The sequence below is a fragment of the Pogona vitticeps genome, chromosome 1, assembly GCF_051106095.1.
Source record: "Pogona vitticeps strain Pit_001003342236 chromosome 1, PviZW2.1, whole genome shotgun sequence".
Lineage (NCBI taxonomy): Eukaryota > Metazoa > Chordata > Lepidosauria > Squamata > Agamidae > Pogona > Pogona vitticeps.
Window position 1 is genome coordinate 193,084,784 of NC_135783.1, and position 16,868 is coordinate 193,101,651.

The following is a 16,868-nucleotide window of genomic DNA, read 5'->3' on the forward strand; positions in this document are numbered from 1 at the left end:
CAAAGATGAATTTTAAAATATATGTTAGATGAGGAATCCTCTTAGCCCCTTCACGTATTCCCATAGATAGCTGTTTCAATCCTTTGATATTTTTCTTGAAGCAAGTGAACACGTTATAAGCTTTTCCCCATTTTATTAGACTTAACTTCAGGGTCCTGAAAGTGTAGAGGAGTTTCACTGTCTAATTAATGCCAGCCCAAGACATTTTATTTCCTGAAAGGAAGAGCCAAAGTGTATCCCCACAAGCTGTTAGTGTTAACCCTTTGGATGTGAATTGATACCTCGTGGCACTCCAGAGTGTTTTGTGCTGCATCATGCACATAACAAAGGTGTAAGAACTTGGGGGTCAAAGTCCAGCAATCTCTGGAAGTCTCCAAGTTAACTGCTTCTACTTCTAGAAGTCTTACTGTGACAGAGTGACCAAACATCTTGTCTTTATCTGCCACGTCTTCAGCCCAGAGCTGGTTTCATCTTGCTATATATCTGGGACAGCTCTGTGTCCCTTGAATCACCCAAATGATGGACTGGCAGGCGTGTTTGGCAGCAAAACAAGACAAGATTTATATACAAGGATGCCAGCCCTTCAAAATGGTTTATATAAAAACCCCAACCCTTCCGGCTCATGATATCCGGCTCTATTATGAAAGTCCATGTATGACTATGATTATTCTGTGAAAGACTATGAATGTTTACCTGATCTTTTGCCCCAGCACATGCTGCATTGTTTCTTATCACTCTCTTTTGTTTCTCATGGAACTTTGTATTCTTTATAAGTTCTCATTTTGAAATGGTGACCTCATGCTCTTTGATATTGATTTGATATTTATGTAAACAGATGTTGGCTTCTTAATGGGGTAAAAAATTGCCAAAGGCGTGGGCTCTGTTCCAACAGGATCTGGACAGAGAAGTAGATCTGTTCAGAGCTTAATTTATTTGGCCTTCAGTTCTCAGAATTTCCCTATCAGTAGGGCCAGTTCGAGAGTCACTTGTCAAGAGCATGAGGGATGCCCCACCAACAGGTCCCACTAGACCCAGCTTGAGTCAAAAAGAGAAGGGCAAGCCATGGTACAGGAAGAGCAGACAATCTGGCCAATTCTGGACCTGGTCACCCCCAAATCACACAACAGTGTTAGTAGTTGTGCACAAACCCCCAACAGCTCAGGTCCCAGATACTGGATCAGGTGGCCAGAAACCCATCTGAGATGCACAATCAATAAGAGAAGCTCTGATTTTGGTGCCCAGACATAGTGTGAACCATGAGACTGCCACAAATGTCAGGGCTTTCTCAATGGTGTCTTGGTAATAGAATTCCCTTCCACTATAGATCCACCTGTTGTCTTTCAGAAGCCAGTTAGGAGCATTCCTGTTCACCCAGGTTTTCGTACAATAAGCAACTATTTGGTTTTCCATTGACTGCTGCTTGTCTTGTAAGGAGCCTCATGTCATAGTGGTTAAAGTGTAGAACTGCAGCCAAATCTCTGCTCACAACATAGGTTCAATCCCAGGTAACCTGCCTGAGGTTCACTCAGCCTTCCAAACTCCCAAAGTTGGTAAATTCAGTACCCAGTTTGCTGGAGGGCCAATGTGTAGCCTGCATAATTAAATTGTAAACTTCCCAGAGGGCAGTATATAAGCAGCAAGCTTTTCTTTGCAATCTGCTTTGTTTTTGTGTTGCTTTAATATCCATTATAGCAGACATTTCAAGTGACATTTTTGATTTTAAGCATTTTCCTATCAGATGCATGTTATCTCATCTGAATCAGGAGCAAATTAACTCAGTGGTTAAACTGCAGTATTGTAGTGAAGACTCTACTCAAGATCTGAATTCAATCTTGAGCTCAGCTAGTCAGCTCAAGGCTGACTCAGCCTTCCATCCTTCTGAGGTTGGTAAACTGTTAAGTGCCCAGTTCACTGGGGTGGGCAAAGTGCAGCCTGTATGATTACCATATTTTCCATGTATAAGACGCCTCCCACTTTTCTAATCCAAAATTAAGAAAAATAAGTGGGGGTTAGCAAGTGTAGAGGGAAAGGGATCAAAGCACTGCAGGATCGCTTTGATCCCTGCTTTCCCCTCCACTTGTTTTTGTTCTCTCCTCAACTTGCTTCCGTGTATAAGATGACCCTCAATTTTCAGTCTAAAGATTTTAGACAAAACTATAGTCTTATACACGGAAAAATCCAGTAAATTGTAAATGCCCAGAGAGAGCTTTAAACATTATGGGGAGGTATATTAGCAGTGCACTTTCATTTTTTGTTTTTTTTTTAAATCTAAGCTTGCAGATTTGCAATATTGCATATTTACAGCCTGGGATATAAATTGTATTTCTGTATGAATTGTTTGCTGCCTTGGGTTCTCATGAAGAACAATGGGTCATAAACTGAATAGATGAATAAATAAAAACAAATAGCAGGGGTGAGCAACTTTGGAAGGTCCTGGAGGCCAGGTCTGCCCCATAATACATCACAAGGTAAAGCAAAACAAGATGGCTAATATCAAAATTAGCAGTATTGGGGGAGGCCTAGGAGTTGCCAAAACATTTTTTAAAAAATGGTGGCCTCCAGGTGGTCCATCTTGCCCCCAGTTCTGAAATCCAGGGAAAGATAAGAGTTTTTCAGTTGTAGTGAGACTTTAATGACAATAAATTATATTACAGTATTATTATTATTATTAATGACTGTGAGATGTTAATGTTGCTCCCGTAGCTTTAAGAACAGAATGAAGAGAGCACACGTTTTCGCACAGCACAGTTCGCTGTAGGTGTAGATGTGTCACTCGGTTGGGTGTCAGTGTCTCCCTCAGCACCCACTTGGGTGTGACAATGATTCCATCTCCCAAGGAACGCTGGTAAGACGCAAGCTGTTGGAGGCGAGACACAAAGACAAGCCTTTTGCCAGCAATTCTTGGCCTTGCTCTTCAGTGTGGATAAGTCAATTTGCAGGGAGCGTTTTACAACACACCCACTGCAGTTCAAGCCTACATTTGATTAATGTCCTACATACTGAGATTTGAAGGCAGTCTCTTGGCTCGAGTAAGTAAAGTAGTAAACTTTAATTTATAGCTGCCAATCGCACTAAAAAAAAAAACCAAACCCCAAACACAGTTGTAGTAACATATGTCTGCATTAAAGCTTTTATGACTTGTGCCTGGACTGAAATAAGGAGCAGATACATTTCTAAGAATACAAGACAATCATTGTAACACATTAAAAATCTTTTTTTTTTTTGAAGAGATGTTACTGTGCCCAGGCAGTGTTGACTCCGTGCAGTGTATGGGACTGAATGCTTTCTGCTTTTGTGTTTCCCTGCTTAAGAAACAAAAAGGACCATAAAATATAGTTGCAGGCTGATACAGCTTGAGACAGTATGTGGACTGATCAGGTTTCTTTGCATGAATCCCTCCTTAGCTGAGGAACTGGGTCTGTCAGTCAGTCCTTATTTGAGACGTGATCATCAATGGCAGGAGTGCCCCCTCGAAGCCAACCTGGACAAAGACGAATGCATACCAAAACAGACACATTCTATACATGGTGTGTTTTTTTGTTCTAAAATAATACTGAGCTTCAGTCACCAGGGTGCATCTTGTGATTTCCCCAACTACTGATACAGTCATAAAACACTTCATTCCTCTTTTCCACCCTCGGACAGGTTATGAGTCACGTACGCCTTCTCTCCTCTGGGAAGACCTTATGATTAGGCAGTACAGGATGACCAAGCATATGCCAGGCGTCCCGGTCTCCCACCAGGCCTCTAGGCCTAAGATTCTGTAACAAGTGCATTTATGTCATTTTCTGGTTTCTCACACCACTGTTCTGCTGGTCGGGGTATAGAAAGAATGGGTAACTTCAGTTTTACTTCCCTCTCCCTTTCACGTAGCTGGTTTGGGAAGGGTCAGGTTTTTGAATGCTTGGGACACTCAGCTCCTAAAAAGATTCCAGTATCTTTTTTGCAACGAGTCTATTTTTTTTTCATTTTTTTGCAGCCAGTCTAGTCAGAGATTACGTTTTTCCAGGGACGTTGGCAAGTCTTTGGGTTCAAGTGCTAAGTCCTAGTCTTGGGTACCAAGTCCCTTTTTTTTTTTTAAAGATTTTTCCCCAGAAAAAAAGGAGGAAGTGGGCAGGTTAGGAACCGTAAGCTGAGCCCACGTTGAATCGCTAGGTGCAAATTAACTTCAAAGTGACAGTGAGTCCCATGCCTAGAGTCCCCACCCCCGAGTATTTCACCCTCTGTCTTGTTCAGACTACATGCACACGAGGAATGCAAAGTGGGTGTATTCGAAAGCCAGTTAAAAACTTGGCTATTCAAGCAGGCCTTCCCTCCAGTCAATTAAGTGATTTCTTTGTTATTATTTTTTCTCTGAGTCATGCCATCTTGGTATTGTGTTGTATGCAACTAATTGTTATAATTGTACTTCTGATCATTTTATATATGATATATTGCTTGTCTTTTTATCTATGTAAGCCGCCCCGAGTAGACATTGTCTAGAGGGGCGGGGTAAAAATTAAATAAATGAAATGTAATGAAAGTCCCTTGTAGCTCCACGAATCTTTCTTTCAGATGCAAATAGCAGCTGCCGGAGCCCAATGAGGATCCAGAACCCAGTTGGCAAGTCAGAGATGTTATTTTCTCTCCCTCTCCCAGTCCTGAAATAAAATCACGCACACATAAACACTGCCATTGGACCTGAGAGGGAAAACTCTCATTATGTAGTTGTAGTTAGGGACATGCAGAAGATGATTACTGCAGGGAGATAAAGTGCTATATACCCATGGGAAGGTGGAGCAGACAGGCAATCACATTGGCATTCCTTCATTCAACAGAACCCACACTGTGTTCCTGGTTTCACACTGGTTGTGAGATAAGTTGCACACGTGGTCACATGCACTCTGCCCTCGTCCAGGTGTTTCCTAATGATGAACTTGCAGGCAGACATTGAGGCTTTTGTACGAAACCATCCTTCCATCTTTGATTTAGACCTCTTTTGATTTGGATTCTTGCACTGAGCAGGGAATTGGACTCGATGACCTTATAGGCCCCTTCCAACTCCATTACTCTATGATTCCATGTGGTGGTGGGTGCCACGTGATTGCCTATATGTACACGGGATTTTTTTTAAAAGGGGGATTCTGGACATTATGACTGTAAATCAGCCTTTCTCAAACTTAGTTCCCAGATTTTTTCTTCTATAAGTTCAGTCATCCATCTGTACTCAGCAAAACTATCAGAAGATACAGAAACATTAATGCTACCATATTCCAAGGTTGGGAAAGGTTGTGGGAATGGACAAGTAAGATGCGGATTGAATGCATTCAGAATGACAATTTTATTTCTGACATAGACGCAAGCATCGGCACTGTTACCATCTTGACCATTTATACAAAAGGAATTAGATCTCTTCAGATGTTGGGGAAAGGTCAGAGGTACTCTCCGTCAGGTAGGGCAGGGTTTCATCTTTGGGAGTTCCAATTCATACGGCTGTAGTTAAGGAAGAAAGTTAAGGAAGAGGTCTGAATCTTGGGGCTACAGTTCCCAGAATCCCAAAGACAGCACAACCACCATATTGACTGTGGAATTCTGGGACATAAAGTCCAAACATCTCTATTTCTCCTTTTCCAGCAAGCCCCTCTTCTGTCTTAGGATCTCAGCTGATTGAGTTCCATGTCATTGCTGGTAGAACTATAATGTTGGCATTTAAACCAGAGAAAAAAATGTAGTAATACTGCATTCAGTTCATAAACACAAGAAATCCTCCCTCCTCCAGCCTCAGTTGCCAAGATTCAATATCCAGCATATGATTAGAAACTATCCTCATCATACTTGTTCTCCAGGAAGCTTCCTAGAACTAGAATCGTCTCCTGAACGTGAAGTGAGGTCCTGTGTGCACCAACATAGGATCCATGGTTCCTCTTTCCATCTGCTTTCCATTTCCCCTCACTTGATAAAACTTCTCACATCACTGGGGTCTTTTTTCCTCATGGCATCTAGTTTCTAGTGTGGCCCAGAGGACCGCTCCTCAGGATGAATGTTCTGTCTGTACAATGGCTGACACTCTTCTCAGTTATTTCTATTATTCAACTCAGTTTTATTATATCAGCGCTAATGCGCTCTGCCCCCAGTCAAGTGTTTTCCTGATAATGAACTTGCAGGCAAACATCAAGGCTTTTGTACAAAATCATCCTTCATCTTTAACTTCAGAAGGTCATTTGCCTTCAGAATATTCCTTCCCAGAGGGCTAGTTTCACCAAGTGGATGACAAGCTCTCATCTCCTTCCTGCTCCTCCACCTGAGCATTTTAAACATCTTCATCATTATTACAAATCAAGTGATTATACTTAAAATCATGGGTTTTTTTAATGGATGCCAGATGTAGTATTAAGCAACGTGATCAAAAATTGATTCTAGCACTTCAGCTGATACTTTGCTGGTTATGGATTTTTTTTATCCTTCCTTCCTTCCTTCCTTCCTTCCTTCCTTCCTTCCTTCCTTCCTTCCTTCCTTCCTTCCTTCCTTCCTTCCTTCCTTCCTTCCTTCCTTCCATATTATCTATCTATCTATCTATCTATCTATCTATCTATCTATCTATCTATCTATCTATCTATCTATCTATCTATCTATCTATCTATCTATCTATCTATCTATCTATCTATCTATCTATCTATCATACCTACACACCACCAGAGTTAGTGACAAGCACTACTCTGGGGAGTTAACAGTAGACAAGAAAATCAACCCTCCCGAACCAAACACTGCGCAATCAAGTCCTGTTACCAGCAACAATAAAAATTAAGCCAAAGATCAAAAACCTAAAGAAAACCTAAATGATGGTGGAACAAGGAAACTCACATCCGTAGCTTACCCAAGGGGAGGATGTCCTTAAATATATTTTTTTTAAAAATTGGCTTTTCACATTCTCTTGAACACTGGGAGGGAAGAGGTCTGGCAGATCCGTAATTGAAGCCCATTCCACAGGGATGAGGCCATGACCAAGAACGCTCAATTTTAGTGGAGGTCTTTGCCTCTCTCAGCATGGTGACATGTAAAAATGAAGCCTGGGAGGCTCAAGTTCCAACAAGTAGCAGGGGTCCTTTGCCTGTTGTATGCATACAGGTGTGTGTGTGTGGGGGGGTTCCTCCAACTGTCAAGGCAACTAGCGTTGGAGAAGCAACTCTTCTTGAACTTTGGTTCTCTTGCTGTGCCTATCTCTTTGTATTTCAGCTCTGCTTTGAAAAAGCCTAGTACAAGAGTGTTCGGTCATCCTGGATGAGTCAGAAAGTGTATTGTGTGATCCATACATCTGACATTCTCCATCTTCTCCGCAACGCTGGAATTCTGAGAAATGTTGACAATAAAAGGGATTGATTTTTCTTTACAGCATCATTGTGAGCCAAAAAAAAAAAAGCAGCGGGAGACAAGACTTCCAGGAAAAAAGAAACTAGGTCTTTTCTTCTTTTTGTGCAATACCCCTGAGGATAGTGGCTTTTGCTCCTGGGCATCCCAGGTAATGGGTATTTATTATTTAACTCTGTTGTGAACTCGTTAGTACATAGTTACAACCAAATGGCTGATCAAAAATCGTATATTGCATAATCATTGCAAAAGGTACTAAAGAATAAAAGAGAGGGAACAAAAATACACAATAATTTTTGATTTGATTTCTTAAACTGTTCCTGGCACAATAACCCTATGGATGTCTATTCAGAAGGAATTGCCATTGAACTCAGGAACACTTCCTCCCCGGTAAGCCTGCACAGAGTTACACCTCGAGTTAAGTGGTCATGGGATTGAATAGCTTCACATCTGCTCAAAGCCTGGAAGCTGCAGAACAAACTTTAAAAACAAGCAAGCAAACAAAATTTCTAGAAAATGCTGTGCAACAGCAAGAGGTGCCTTAAGGGCAGGCTCTTGTCCCATTTTCAACAGCGGCATGGCGACCTTTTTTAATCAAAAGAAAAAAAGGGGGGCTGTGATAAGATGACATGATGAAGAGCATAAACTTCAGGCTGAATAGTGTTGATGTATGAAAGCACACACAGGATGGGAAGGCGCCAAGCAGCAGGCGTACCTATCTAATCAGCTGTTGGCTGTGATAAAGGAGGAAGTTGGTTGAAGGGAGGAACTCTTAAACACTTTTAATAATCCCCAGGACTCCAACTTCATGGTCGTTTCGTTGTGTGCTTAGGATCCAGGCCAAGCACAAACTTCAATAGGAAGTGTCAGTAACCATTACTAGTTGACTGCATATTCATTACCAGATTGTACATATTGTGCATAGTTGCTAAGACACACACACACAGACACACTCTGTGTGTCTGTGTGTGTGTGTGTGTGTGTGTGTGTGTGTGTGTGTGAGAGAGAGAGAGAGAGAGAGAACTACTTAATAAAACTTTAAGCACTTTGAGCACTCTGTCACAAAACTACCTTGTATGTTGTTCCACTCATAAGAAAATGTTGTGCAACATCTTTTGAATGACAGATAGCTTGTTCCCATAACTGTCCACTGAAGTGACATTTCTTGAGGCCATCTAGCTAAGGTTAACTATTGAGATTACCCCTGATTTTCCTTTCTCATCCCCAGAGCTGAGCCTACCATTAGACAAGTAAGAATTCTTTGGCGGCCTGATTATTCAACAGCAGTTGTACAAAAAGATAATGAAGACATATTAATTATTACTTTTGTCTAGATAACTTCAATATTCCTATATATTCTCCAGATGTGTCACAGTTATATGTGTGTCATGTGTATAACTATAATATGTACAAGGCATCTGAGTTATTTCTGATTTAGATACTATAATTTTTGAAATATTACTGATTCATCTCTCTACCTCTGTTTTTCCCTTGTCCTCTAACGTGTGTGTTTATGTTCAGGTGAGATTGTGTCATTGTCAATTTACTAAATGAGAATGGAATGGAAATTAAGAAAAAGGAATTTCATAAAGGGAAAACAGCCACTGTGTTATAAAAGTGAGGATGTGTATTATGGGCTAGCCAGCAGGAGATCTGTAAAATAAAGAATATTTTCTTTAAAGAGTAAAAAACAACAAGAACAACCCAGCTTTGCATTAAAGAAAGTAATGGAATGATCATGTGTTTTCAGTAAATATTCACTCAGGATTTTTGAGATCAAAAGGTCTTGTCACATACATTTTCAAACGGCAAATCAGCTATAAACCTGGGGCAATCTGAAATTTTGACCTTGGCAATCAGGACTCAATGAGCTGATTCTCTGCTAGCTTTTTAACTTGGTAACTCGTTCCTGGCCAAACAGACATATTAAAGTCATGTTTGCAAGGGAATTCTGGCTGTGAAAAGAGACACAGAAATAGGATTTTAAAAATAAAAAAAATCAAGATATTGGAAATATTTTAAAATATATATTTAAAAAAGAATACTGAGCAAATATTCAGAAGCTCATTCACCCACACTCACTGTGAAATTACTGTTTTTTACTTTATGGCTGGGGATGGTCTTGTCGTTATCCTGACATAATCTCCATTCCACCCATCTTGTCACTATACCATTGTTTGGCAATTAAAAAAAATCCAAGTCACTTCAGATATGTGGTGACTATATAAGTTACTGACTTCCAAAATGTCCTATCATTAGCAGCTCTGCTCAGATCTTGCAAACCAACAACATCTCATGTTAGTTTCCCCACCCCTCTTCCTACTGCTTCATCCCCAGCAGTTTTGTCTTGTCTAGTAATTTCTGCTCAGGTCTTGCAAACTAATAGCTATGGCTTCCTTTATCGAGGCAATCCTTCTCACGTTAGGTGTTCCTCTTTTCCTACTCCCCTCACACAGCAGAATTATTGTATTTTTGGGGCATTTCTATATTCTCATATGGGCAAAATAGGACAGCCTCAATTTACTCATTTTTGCTCTAGTGAGAGTTCAGGCTTGACTTGATTGAACACTCACTTGTTCGCCCTACTTCTGTGTTCTGTAGTATCTGTAAGGCCCTCCTTCACATTCCAAATTAGCTGATCCTGCCCCCCCCCCATTGTCCATCTTTTACAGAGTATAGAAGATTTTTATCTTTCTAGCGACAATCTTGGCTAACTCCCAGCCCCCACTTTTTAATTTCAAAAGGTGAGGCAACATTTTTTGGAAAACATCTTGGCAACAGGCTTGTAGAGCAAAGATTTCAAAACTGGAAGGTCACTTTCTAGTTTGCATTCTGCGGAATGGGCATAGCGACATTAGTTTGCCTGAAAGGTAAAAGGATATACAGTATATGTTTCTCTGTTGTATGTGTTGCCATTTAATTTAATAAATAAAAACTTTGAGTTAGATGCTTACTTCCTGTCCTTTCATTTTGTAATGAAAACTTTTGATTCCACCTTGCTACAATCAAGAATAATAAATGTTAGCATGAATTAGTTTTAAACATAGGGTATGAAGCAGTCAAAATCCAGACTATAGGTCCTTTTGATTTCAGGGTAAGCTGTTTAAGCAAATGTTTTAACTTTCTTATTCAGTGAAATTTAGTTAATATGGTTGTTGTGGGTTTTTCGGGCTCTTTGGCCATGTTCTGAAGGTTGTTCTTCCTAATGTTTCGCCAGTCTCTGTGGCCGGCATCTTCCAAAGAGCCCGAAAAACCCACAACAACCATCAGATCCCCGCTGTGAAAGCCTTCGCGAATACATTACCTAATATGCTTAATTTTGATTAGAGTATATCCAGCATTTTGGATGATGGTGATGACCATCATAATCTTAAAGTAAAGCTTTCCTCAGACCACCTTGAGCAGTACACCCTATAATAGCAGCCAGTATCCTGTTCCATAGCTAAAGTAACGTGGTGTGAATGACATTGCCACCAGTGCCAAATAATGAGATAAAGTAATCTGCTACCTGAAATTGACACAGAAATTCTTTAATTAGCACAAATTTACCACTTTGGGCGACATCATTCCATCAAGCCAATATAACTTAAAGACAAAATTTTGGCCCATAAATCCTGCAAAAGTATACAGGACTTCCCTGTGAAGGATATTGTTGTTAGTATTAACCAGATGTACATTTATACCCTGCTTTCCCTCTAGTGGTTTTAAGACAGTGTACATGTCTCACCTCTTTTTTTCCCTTTCTCTTAACAACAACCCTGTGAGGTAGGTGAAGCTGAGAAAGAGTGACTAGCCCCACAATCAATGTCGTGGCTCGGTGGGGGCGAGAATCGCCTCGTGATCCTTGTTCAGCATTCTCACCAAGGCTCCAGTCTGGCTTTTATTGGCTCGGACCTGATGTTCTCCTGTTTTGCTATCACTGAATCAAACGTGTCCTTTTTGAAAACTGTGTGTCTCTATGATGTAACACAGGCATTGCCTCTAACTGAGAGAAATTTATGTTCCTCATTTCCTATCTGCCTTTTCTAGAGATATTCCTGGAAGTGAGAGACGCACCTGGCTGTCTCACTAGTGAACCAGAAAATAAAGAAAAATTAGATCATTCTGCTAAAGACAAGAGTTGCCACAGCTGTCAGGCAAGCTGTCACTGAAACTGACAGAAATTTAATTAATATATTTGAAGAGAGGAATAGCTAAAGTAGACATTACATGGCAGATGCATTTATCAATCTCCTGCTGGGCTTTTTTTTAAAAAAAAAATGGAAGGAGGAGGATTAGGAGGCAGAACTGGGAGCTCATGAATCAGGTGTTTACAATCTTAACTGAGGAACAGCTGGGCTGAAGAGGCAGCAAAAGAAGGGAGATTTAAAAGGCCAACTTCACAACTCAGATAGGATTCTGTACCCTGAGATACAATTATGGAAGCAAAGAAAAGAGAATTTTTAAAATCACATAGATCCCCTTTAATACCAATACAGTCGCGCCCCGCTTTACGATTACCCCACATTACGATGAATCCGCTTCACGACGATGTTTTTGCGATCGCTTTTGCGATCGCAAAACGATGGTCTAAATAGGGTTTTTTTCACTTTGCGATGATCAGTTCCCTGCTTCGGGAACCGATTCTTCGCAAAACAATATTTGGTGGTTTCAAAATGGCCACCGGGTAATTAAAATGGCACCCCACTGCGTTTAGGGATGGATTCCTCACTATACAGGCACCGAAAATGGCTGCCGTATGGAGGATTTTCGCTGGACGGTGAGTTTTTAGCCCATTGGAACACATTGAACAGGTTTCAATGTGTTTCAATGGGCTTTTTATTTTCACTTTACGACGTTTTCGCTTAACAGCAATTTTCCTGGAACAGATTATCGCCGTTAAGCGAGGCACCACTGTATATTGTCATTCTGGCCTCTCACAAATGAGGCTTATAACCCCTAACTTTTTTGAAAAGATTGGTGTTATTAGATTAGCAAAGTTGAACATCAGTTGACAACCCCTTCCCAAAGAAAGATCACACGGGCCTAGCTGGAATTTTTTAAAGGGGCAGTGTCAGAACTTTATTCATTGCTGATTGAGACAGATCTAGGCTCTTCACTGAGACTATGCAAGACATGAGGATACAATCAGGATATGAAGGTTAATGAAGAAAAGTGGCTGGAGATGTTTAAGAAAAAAAGTATTTGTATGGAGGCATACCTGGCAGATATCCTTTGATTTTTATTCTTTTATCGAGCAGGGGGTTGGGCTCAATGGGCTTATAGGCTCCTTCCAGCTCCATCATTCTATGATTCTATGGACCTGCTGCAATTAAGCTGAGAAACAAACTTCACTTCTAAGCCTGATAACACAGTATGGTTATAATTAACCAAAGGCTGCATGCACATCATTGCCAGTTATGATGGTGGAGCCAAAACCCAAGCTAACTTGAAGGAAAATGCAGAGCAGATGATGTTCCAAATCTGATCAGGTTCACTTCCCCATTCAGCACTTAGCTATGAGACAAACATCAGTCTACAAATGCAAAACTGGGTGGTAACTCCATAGACAAAAGACAAAAGCTGGAGACAATTATGTGGATGATCCAAGAGAAGGCACATTGTGTGTAGCTACCTCTCATCAGCATCTAGGTTTTGGCAACATGTCCAGGGAGTGGAAGCAGATGTTAGAGCTGTGATTATGTACCCATCAAACTTACACATGGAGTGTTGTTTGGGAATGAGAATGCACCTTGATACTGTTTTATTTCCTGTACAGATGTTTGTCTTTGGGGGGGGGGAGACTTTACCAACCTAATAGAAAACTGAGGAGAGAGCATTCAGAGGAGTACATACAGGATCAGAGGCACAGCAGCAAATGGTACTCAGCCTCTACTCATGTGCATAATACCCAAAACCAAGAATGCTATTTTGGCACAAGATAGAAAACCTCATGCATGTTTTCCTACCTCTAGCAGTAGAAATAAAAGACCAGTTAAAGAATTAAACTTGTCTGCCCTTTCATCATACCTCAAATTTATGATCTGGGGTGGATGTCTCATGTTGCCGAATGGTTTATGATGTAATAGCAAATTTAGAAGTACAACTGCTCATCATGACAGTCGCAACAGCCACCTCACTCATAATGAAAGTCAAAACATGCAAGATAATGGATCAGTGCATATCAGCAATCAGATATTTTGAAAAGCAAATGGCTCTTTGCTGCCCATTCAAGATTAAAGCACATTCACATAACGTGTATTACAACAGGAATAGCATGCAGTAACATACTGTTCCTGGGAAAATCCACTTATGTTCCAACTGCTATAAGGATCTTAGGTAAACTCCTAGACAACATGGGTGGAAGGTGGATGATGCCATAGTACTTGAGGCTCAAAAGGTCCTGGGACCTCAACCATGTGAGCTCCTGGCTCTACAACTGGCCCTGTGTCCATTGCACATGGATGTCTACCGTCCCATAAATGTCTTTGCCACCTCCACTGAAATCCAAAAGGGCCTTTTCTCAAAACATGGAGAACTTGATTTAAATTCAAAGAAGTATTAACAAACAAACAGGAAACAAAGCAAATAAGCAACCAAACAGGAGGAGAAAAAAAAACCAATTAGAAATCAGTTGTGGGACAATCAGAGGTATGTCAACCCAGAAATAACATCCCCACCACCACTATACATATGTATAGAGTTGGCAGCAGGTGTGGTATAATAGATGGAGTGGTACCTAGGGCTCCAGAGGCCTGGGTTCAAATTCCTGCTTAGTAATGGTAAACTACTTCCTGAACATCTCACATGCCTTGAAAACTCAGTTAGGTTGGCCATATGTTGAAAACAACCTGATGGCACATTATAACACCATGTAGAGAGGTGACTGTGTATATAGGACTGCACATTCTAAAATGCAGTTTCCTGTGTGTTAGCCTCCTGAACCTTTGACCAGAATCTTGTTGGTTACACAGCCCACCAGCTCATTAACATGGGACCCCCCCACTTGCACAGATCTTGCAAGTTGGCAAGTGGAAATTCCTGCTGCAAATAGTTGGTCGAGGGTTGCACTAGACTAGGGGGTCCCGGGTAACTCCTCGTATGAGTGGCAGAAATGCAAACGACTGGTGCAACCTGACTTGCACAGGGCAATTTAATTAGACAGGATTTTGACCAAGGAAACTTACATTTGAGTAGACACATATGCTACTACAGCAGAAGTTGTTCGTTCTTTAGTCTCCACAGAACTGGTGTTGTCTGAATTCTCTGTTGCTGTTAAGCAGGTTCATAGTAAAACAGATTTTCAGGTAACTTTAATAAGAATGTGTTACATTATAAATGTTGATAGTGCCTTATGTACATCCTGTTCCTTTTAATAAGTGTCAACTTTTCTATTTTCTCCCTGTGAATATAAAAGAAAATGAACAATATGCTATTAAACATCTGTTTCTGCTATACTAAATAATTTTTCACTTTTCCTGAAAGCTCTTGGCTGCATTCTTACATAGGGCTCTCTCAGGATGACATACAATCTCCTTTACATTTTCATCTTTTCAAGCACTTATTGTCCTCAGTTTTGGCAACTTCTTTTTCCTTTTCCCAGCATGCGTTCCAGTATTCCCCTCTTGAAGCTTCTTGGGTCTCCATCCTTCAGTCAGCACATCTGTGTGAAACTATCTTCACAATACAGCTCAACTTGAAAGATGTGAATGCCAACAACAAAAACTGGCTGGATAACTCAGTGGTTGAGGTATCTGGCTACCAAGCCAGGTGTTGAGAGTTCAATTCTTCACTTTGCTTCCTAGGAGAAGAGCCAACCTGTGTGGCTTTGGGCCAAGTGCACAGTCCCAGGCCCCCCCCCCCAAAAAAAACAAGGGAATGGTAAACCACTTCTGAGTACTCTGTGACTAGAAAACACTGAAAGAATCACTGTAAGTTTGAACTGAGGTGATGGCACATGAAGAAGGAGGAGGAGAAGGAAGGAAGGAAGGAAGGAAGGAAGGAAGGAAGGAAGGAAGGAAGGAAGGAAGGAAGGAAGGAAGGAAGGAAGGAAGGAAGTGGGTGTTCAAGAATGCCCCTTCTCATGCTGTCTTTGTGGTGTGGAGGTCACTCCACAGTGTCACTTTGTGGGTCCCAAAGGTAACATCGCAAATAGAGATGGGCACAAATCAGAAAAAAAAGATAATTTCGTTTGTGAATGGTGAAGGTCAATGAATCACGCATAATGAATTGATGATTTTTTCCCTGACAAATCAACAAATTCATTTGTCAATTTGTTTTTTCATTTGTCAATTTGTTTTTGTCTTTAAAACCCTGTAAAACAGCCCCCAGGCACCTAGAGACACCTAATTTGCAGGGAAGCCTCCTCTGAATCTCCTCTACAAATCCTGCAAGTTTGGTGAAGTTTGGCTTTTGAACGTCTGGTTTATCCACCCACAAAGAAAGCCTCCCAGGAAAGTTCCCCCATAGGAACCTAAAGACACCCAAATCACAGAGACGCTTCTACTAGCCCTTCTCTAAAATCCCTCCAACTTTGGTGAAGATTAGGTTTCAGACATCCAGGTTATACACCCACAAAATGGGTCCCTCCAGAAAAGTGCCCTTTAGCAGCTAATTCGGGGAAACCCAATCTTCACCAAATTTGGAGGGATTGTAGAGAAGAGTCAGGCGAAGCTTCTCGGTGATTTTGGTGTCTGTAGATGCCTAGATGGCTATTTCACAGCCCAGTGAATTCAAGTCAAAATAAAAACTGCTAAAAATTCATTGATTTGTATTCGTTGGGGGCATTGATTCAGATGAATAAGAATTGATGAATTAGCATTTTTTTTGACAAATGTTGCTATTTATTTTTAAATTCATGCCCATCCCTAATCTCAATCCAAGCCCCTTGTGGGAGGACCTAGTGGCTTCCCTCATGTTTTGGGTTTAGCCTAGAGCACAGCCATGCTTCAACAAGGACAGATAATATAGAAATTAGGATTTTTTTTTCTTTAGATAAATGTAGAGAGACTTTATAAACCAATTCACACCATCAACTGTGCAGATTGAACCTATCAGGGGGATCAGGCCTGTTGGTTCCTCCCCACCCTCTGGTATCAGGAGTGAGGATTGTGTGGGGATCCAGATTCTGCTGTATTGAAACTCCCATCATGCCTCACATCATGCCTGGATAAATACCTTAGGATAAGGCCAACTGCATCCAATATCATCCTGATGAGCCACACCTTCCACACCCATGGGCTGAGAAATCAGTCTGAAATGGAGTTACATACATATAGCTGGGCAACTCTTCTTTACATCAGAAAGGGTGACCACCACATCCTTGAAGACATGAAGCCAACACACAAATAGTTGTATGGACATAGAAACTTTTCTACCAAGCAGGATGTTAATCTATTTTTTTTCTTTACATGTTTAGTCTGCAGCCAAAAGAATAAGTTTGAATGGAGCTTATCAATATGATGGGTGTGGTTTCCAAATGCACATTCTTTGCCACAAAGACAATAATGCAGCAAATGTGTGTTCTTCACCACTTCCATCAGATA

General features: G+C 40.9%; 1 long non-coding RNA gene across 1 annotated transcript; it reads right to left on the minus strand.

The window, feature by feature from the left end:
• Positions 1–14,422: 14,422 nt before the first annotated feature.
• On the minus strand, positions 14,423–16,638 carry LOC144589293 (uncharacterized). Its single transcript, XR_013545340.1, has 2 exons — positions 16,501–16,638; positions 14,423–14,725 (listed from the first exon to the last, which is right to left on the minus strand). It is a non-coding gene; the product is annotated as an uncharacterized LOC144589293 (long non-coding RNA).
• Between the last annotated feature and the right edge of the window lie 230 nt (positions 16,639–16,868).